Source organism: Pholis gunnellus (assembly GCF_910591455.1).
Source record: "Pholis gunnellus genome assembly, chromosome: 13".
In the NCBI taxonomy this organism is placed as follows: Eukaryota; Metazoa; Chordata; class Actinopteri; order Perciformes; family Pholidae; genus Pholis; species Pholis gunnellus.
This window is the reverse complement of record NC_136540.1, coordinates 4,883,487-4,891,316: the sequence shown is the minus strand read 5'-3', so window position 1 is coordinate 4,891,316 and position 7,830 is coordinate 4,883,487.

Sequence of the window (7,830 nt, the reverse complement as noted above, 5' to 3'; positions counted from 1 at the left end):
CCTCTTTACTCAGAAATGTTATTTAGTTTTGTACGTGAACAAAACGCTGTACAATGTTTGAACCGCTGAAAAAAGGCAACGATCCCCGTGAGCAACCGTTGAACAGCAACCGAGTCCCGTTTATCAGCGTGAGGGACGACTTCAATATTTGAAGTGAAGTCTGATAATTATTTAGTATTTTATTACTTTTCTAAACGTAGAGATGGAAGCGTTACGTCCATTTAAGGTACGATATGTAAAATGAGAAGGTGTAATCAGCTTAAGCTTGCACCTTTTTGTTATGTATTCATTTTTTATAACTATTCGTAGTACTACTACTCAAGTAGTACAATATTTCTGAAGTGGATGTACTTCTTTCTGCAGGAAGTGAACGCCCAACAAACTCATAAGAAGTGGAGTCATTTAGAGGATATAATCTAGTGATACAGGGGAGATATTTAATGTTTATGTATACTTTGTAAATTAATCAGATAATTATTAGAAAATACTAAACAAATATTTATGTATTTTTAAATAAAAACATAATGCTTGTAAAATTAAAAAATATGTTAAAGTATTTATGTCTTTATTTATTTTAATACCATAATTCTTTGTAAAACAATGAAAAATAAGAATTTAAAACAAATATGAAAATATTATTGTAATTTCAATCTTATATTAAACTGCAGTTTTTAAGAAAACATAATAAGCTAAGGCTCTTGAGTTTGGGTAAACTGCGTGAGAGGGTTTCAGGAATAATTATCTTCTTTACAACGTTTGCTGAATGAGAACCAATGTTAAGCTTAATCATAACATTATGAACATAGCATCTTCCCTCCCCTCAACGTTCAATAATTGGCATCCTGTTGGGTCTCTGAGTGACAGGTGGTCTCCTGCTGTGAGATCACCGTGGAAACGTACATATTCAACGATCACAGTGGGGCTTGTGGGTAAAAAACACCGGACAGTCGTAGTTCTTCTCTCATCCACTACGCTGGATGTCGGGACCTGGTTGACCCCCGTGTGTTTTTGCTTGTTAACGTACGTGTGTGAGTGTATACATATATACACATACAAAAAACAAGCAGGCACAACTGCTTCCTCTTCCTCTATCGTAACGTGCGGTTGTCCATGAGGCTCCACTTCTGCGTTTCATCTGAAAGACTTGAAGCACTTCCTTCCCTGACGAGTTTCTTCTTGTCTAATAAATCACAGCAGCACTCGGCTGTTAATTGTCCGTAGCCGCGGGCTTCTGCCGCTGTAGTATTTCCAGCCAACACTCTAATTGCCAAAACAATTAGTAGTAAGCGCCCACAACAGCGTATTAATTAAGCAAACAGAGACTCTCTGCTACCACAACAGAGAGAGTCAACTTATTTGATCTGGAAAAAAAAGAAATGTCCCTTGTGACGGTTAACTACTGTAATAAGTACACAATAAGACATTTAATACACTGAGGTATTTAAAAACCACAAACATCATAATCATCTTTCTTTATGCTGCATGGTTAGACATCACATCACATGAACATTCTTTGTTGGATAATAAAACACTGTAGTGACACCTCATGAATATTTATCGCCTTTTAATATTCATGAGCTCATTGCCCTTGTTTAGATACATTAAGGAGTGCAAACAAGACATTTCTTTCTGTGAGAAATATATATAAAAGAATATAGATTATTAATTATTTCTCACAGACGATGGACTCTACCAGCCTGTGTAATGTATCTCCATTCACTTTTCATATATAATCTTCAGTATTGATTACTGAAGTGGATCTTCTATTGCCTCGTGCCTGTAAATAGACCTGAACTCGACGCTGGTGCGCTAACGAAGCATTTACAGCTACAGGAACAAGTGTTGGTACGTCTTCCAACTGGCCACATGTTGAAGAGTCTGCCCTCGTAGATCAGAGAGGATGTCTTTAATAGAGCTTTGTGTGCAGAACAGTGTTTTCCTCTCCAGCTGCTCCACTCAGTCTGATTCTTTTCTTATTTTCTTTCGGTGGCAAATTGATCGCGGAGCTTTTTTCCTCATTCTATGTCGGCCTCCTCCTGGCTGCTTCCCCAATGTGTCTCTAAAAGCTTTTTTTTTTTTGTAAAATTAAAGTAATGAATCGTACAAACGTGTCTATTTTGGGGACAACAGCACAAACATTCTGAAGTCTACCCTCGAAGACATTCATAGTGTTATACTCGCAAGAAAAGTGAGCTGTAGTGTTGGTGTGCGTGGGGATGTAATAAGAGTGAGACTTGTTATTTTAGCCTTTTGAAAAAGAGAAATGAACATCAGTGTAAAGAATAGATTACAGGCATAGACTATATAAGAAGTGGCTTCACTCATTGGTTTGTGGACTGATGTTTTTAAGGCTTGAGTTCAGCGTATTGGCCGTCGCCATCTTGGTTTTTACAACCAGTAAACAGGAAGTGACCGTATCTGGACTGAGGAGGAGTGACGTAGATACGCCGTATACGGCTCTGGTAGAGACCTGTCAATCGCTGTGTAGCCCCGCCCTAAAGCATCCCCTGCTTTATGGTCTGTTTGACTCTAAATGGACCATCATTTACTAAATGAACATCCTGCTGTGTGGACAGGTCCCTGCCGCTACCTGAGCTGTGTACGGCGTCCACAACGGCTGTCCCCAAACCAATGAGTGACGCCGCGATGACGACGTCAAGATAGTAAATGTATCCAAATATGAACAGAAAAAGCACAAGCTGTATGACCGCTAAGTCAGAGTGTAGGATTTCCCTTACTTATAATACAACACAAGAACAATGTTGTGTCTTTTACATGAATCATAAAAGCATCGAGGATGATGACTATCTACTTGGAACAAGCAGCTTTGGCCTCAGCCGACACTAAACTAAACATGTGCTGTGCGAGAACATTAAGCTTGAGGTCAAAGTAACTGGGCGGGGGGCTTCAACAGTCAGTCGTATTGTAAAAATAGAAACCTGACATAAACAGGAAGTGGCAGGAAGAACATTTCCTCTTGCATAAAAACACTTGTGTTGCTGAACAGCTTCATGTATTTGCTTTCAAAAAATGAGCAAACAACAAACACTGCAGTTCATTAAAGAACCAATATCAGCCTCACATTTGGTCTTTCACAGTCTCTGTCCAGGTAGCATCACTAAAAGCTCTCGGACACGTCAGCGCTGACGTCAAAGACGGTCTGAGGGTTCAGCGCTCGGGGCTTAAGGGGACGTCGGCTACTTTCTCAAGTCCTCTTGTGTGCTCTCGTGTCCTCCAGGAGACATTTGATATCGTCTCTATAACTGTCAACACACAGATTCACAACAAAGGAGCCGGCGAGGAGGTTGAATACAAATCCTGTAGGTTATTATCAATATTATTCTAGATATATTATAAATAAGCTTCACATTTACTGCAGGGTCCATTCATGACCGTGTTGCACATCCTGTCTGCAGCTTGTTCTGTTTGTACTGTACTTGGACACTAAAGAGGTAAAGCAGCATATTGATGCTTTTTGGGTCCCATGATGTTTTTTGTATTGTGTGTCAAGATGGCTTGAAATACCTCGTGCATATGCACGGTAGCATGTAGCTTACGCCACACTTCCGTTTCTCAGGTAATGAGAAATAAATATATAACTGTCTGATGATGTTGCCGTACGACGAGAGGACTCTGACGCAGACAGTCGCCTTGTTTTAACCCCTTACATCGCGGTCAAACCAGCCGCTGCTTAGGTTCTGATGCTCCGATTCACCGGACGGGAAAGTGGCTCAAAATATCTTGTAACGCATTGAAAATATTCTTATTTTTGAAACTCTCATAAATCAAATGAAGAGATGTTTTCCTGCGGGATGACCCCGAGTACGAGCATGTAAACTGTACAGTGAAAAGTCAGCTCAAATTACACTAGAACACATTGAATCATTGTAAGAAACAAAATGTTACAGCGGACGTTGTTGGTTTTCTTTCAGTCGCTTTTGGCCGTGGCTGTAGTGGAAGTGCTGGAAAAAGACAAATGGACAAATACACCAAATGTTGCAGTAAAATACATGTTTGGGTGCAGTTCTTTTGCATGTACGCAGAACAGTATTTTGAGTTCTGTGGGGGAGAAAATCTTTGCTCTTTGATTCCAAGATGCTGACGATAGTTCTTTAGAAGTTCCGCAGTGAGACGTCCTAGTCTCAAACGTCCTCTCTCTGTCTCTTTGTCTTTGTTTCCGGCTCAGTACAGCGTGAGTCGCTTAACTAATATTTGGAATATGAAAACTATAAAACCACCAAAATGAAAACCCTGCCGTTGGATGCTGATATCCACAGTTGGCTCTCCCTCTGAGGACTAGAATTAACTCAGGAGGAGGTGGAGTGGAGAGTAAAATATCACAATGAAATGACAGCCGAAGGCAGCGAGGGACCGGTTCTACATTCTGGCTGCGGCGTGATGATTGCTTCACTGAAAAGTCTTAAAAGCAAAATCTCAGAAGCTGCAAATGACAGCTGACAGCGTTGGAATATCTGCATGCGGCTCAGGTGGGATGAAGTTGAAAATCTCTGAAAAAGACATGAAATGGATGTTGAGTTGGGATTAATCTGTCATCCAATGGTCCTTAGGAAAGTTATGCGCTTAAAACTGATCATATATGGAGTCACAAACCTTATGCAGCATTCAGAATACAGCAGGTGAACTTTCTATGTGCACTGGAACTGTCCTTAAACTGTATAAGAGCCGCAGTGTTCTCTGAATCGTACCGGTTTGTTTCCGGACAGCCTCGGGCTTTCATAACTGTTCCAGCAGACTGATTTCCTTCAGCTTCCACTCTCTTGAGTCACTGTACGTTCCTGAGCACACTCAGCACTTTCCTGGATGCAGTTGTCCTTTTTTAAAAGTGTACAAAACAACTTCACACATCAGTGGCAACAAATAGAAGGGAGGAATTCTGATGACTTCAGCTCAAAAGAAATCCTGTCACATTGGCTCAGGAGACGGCACGAACACACACACACACACACACACACACACACACACACACACACACAGTGTGTAGTGTGACGCTTTAAACCGAAGAGACGGCACAGTGACGAGTGTGTGTGTGCAGCCAGTGGCCACGCAAACACCAAAATATGATGCATCTAAGAGATTCTGGGGGGGGGTCAAGAAAAAGCACATGGAGGAGAGTAACACAGGTATAAAGGAATACATGTGGCCTGATTACATATTGATTTACAGAACTAGTTCAAAAGTAGACGAATAGAATAAAAAGTGGCCTCACTTTGGGCCTGATGATGATGATGATGATGATGATGATGATGATGGTGGTACTAGAGGGATTATTTGAAGTTTGCATGTAGGAAAACACATTTCATGCTTGACCACCTGTCGATTGCACAGCTTTACAATGCAACCTGCTTTCTGTGGGACATTTTCAAAAGAAATAAAATACATTTTGAGTTTGGAGCGGTAATGGGATGTTTAATCTGTCAACTATTTGCTGTGTTAAATCCAATCAAAATACAAAACAATAGACTCCAGAGCACTGATCTGATACCAGTGTGTTTTTAAAACATATCTATGTATTCATATTTGTTAACAGCTGTATGCTATTAACTCTGTTTGGGTTTTAATGATCTGCGATCATTGTTGTGGCCGGGCTCAGGTTAGAACATTTGTGAAACGTGGACAAACTAGACAGAGAATAAATGCCGTAGAAGTTTCTTTCATGATCTAGTTTGAATAATATTGTTGATTTTAAAATGCATGTTGCTCTGGCTAGCTTCACACTCTCGCTTTAGTCTGAATGCATTCTGCATCAGGAGTTTCTGTACTGCTGCGCACGCACGCACGCACGCACACACACACACACACACACCTACACACACACACACACACACACCTACACACACACACACACACACACACACACACAATATGGAGGACAGGGGTGAGCGCTAAGCTCTTCCCCGTGACCAGGATGAAATCCTGAGAACAACCAGGGTGTTGGCGGGGCTCAGCCCACGTCTTACAGGTACCTCCCTCCACCAGTTCACACAACTGTGATCTGTGCAAACACCCTTTTCTCCACGGATGAGTGGACTTTGCACAACCTCGAACACAAAATACCAAAAACCTGCTAAACCGAGGTTATGTAACTATCGGCTGCAACTATTCCTCAGCAATCACTGTTTTCAAACAAATGTCGGCTTTTCACAAAGTCAACAAGACATGTAACTAAACTAGTTTCAGTGTTTACTGTGAGTAGTTTAGTGTAAAAGGTTTAGCAACATTATGATGGAAGTATATGTTGTGCCAGTTAAGAACACGTTTTTTAGTGCGAGAGGTTCATGCATGAAAACTATTGTCCTGCTTTATTGGTGTACTATGATACCTCCACAGCTCACCTTATATTTAATATAAATGTTACTCTGAAACACCCCTAATGATGTTTATTAGTCATATTCATCAAAGCAGAAATATTATACTTGCAGCCGTTTAGGGCTTTATCAAGAAAACTGAACTTCTTTTTGACGCATCTGTTATTGTTGCATCCGTCTTGTGATGGCTTCACTTTTCTCTTCGTCCTCTTCACCTGCAGAGGCGGAGTCATCAGAGTCCAGCTGCAGGTTTTAAAGAGCCACTCGTTCATCATTTCATGCATTTTCCCATTTGTTAGATGGATGACCGAGAGCTCAAATTTTCTCATTTCTGTTGTGCTTAAAGACATAAATCACAAGTTCCAAATATCCTCAAAGTCTTACTCTTGACAGGGAAGTAAATGGGAATCCTCCACAGTTCTGTATCCATCCCTAAAGAGATATCCTTCAAATGGGCCAAGAATAATTCTATAATATTATTTTCTTCACAGATGTTATAAAGGAGCATTTTCTGATGGGCCTTGGACCTTTTGTAACTAAATGAAATGATGAAACTTGTGAGCAAACAGGCTATTTCTTTACAGGGCTTCTGGTTTCCTCCTTCCAAAGCCCGTCGTCATCAATATAAAAAAAAAAAACGTGATCGTGATAATCAATAAGTAAGTCAATTAACAAGGTAATTGTTTTTCATGGATTTCTTGGCCACCAGGGGGGAAGAAACTCCGAGACACACGGCTAATGGCTAAAAGCTAATTGCCTATATACACAGCCAGCAGACACGGAGCAACTTTATCAATCATCTGGAGCTGTTCCCCTGGCCGCCTGATGAATTTAAGTCCAATATTCACTTTCCTTTTAGCTTTGCTCAGAACTAATTCCTGAGGGAAATGTCTGGCTCCGGAGCTGTTAAGTGCTCCATTAGGTTTACTTGTAAACTCTAAATGTGTCTGTTTTGGTGCTGAGCAGGAAAAACATTTTGTTGTTTTTGCTGAAAACAGCTGCCATGTTGCTGGATAAAGGGCTGATCAATGTGACTTTACATTGGACAGTAACGCCAACTTGTAAATACGTAATGAAACCAACACACCACAGGGTTAATGGTTCGATCCCCGGCTCCTGCTGTCTGCGTCTCAAAAGCGCAGTGAAGCCGGAGCGAGGCGTGCAAGCCAGAAAATGACGTAATCACGGCCAGTTACACCTACAGTCAATGGTCGTATCTCTGAGTTACACTCGTTGTCTGTTTGAGTCGCAGTACATTTGCAGCACATAGTGAATGAACTTCTCCGCTGATGCTCGGAGTTCGCGTGCCGTCTGCGGAGGCTCGAGCTACGGCGACCGAGCGCGAGTATAAACAAAGCTAAAGTGTCCTCGAGCCAGACACTGAACACCAAGTTGCTGCCCGGGCGTTTCACAGCAGCAACATGTTCCTAAAGTTCTTAGGATGGCTTAAATGCAGAGGTCAAAGGTCATGCATGTACCTGTATGTGTATCATGATTGTAACGT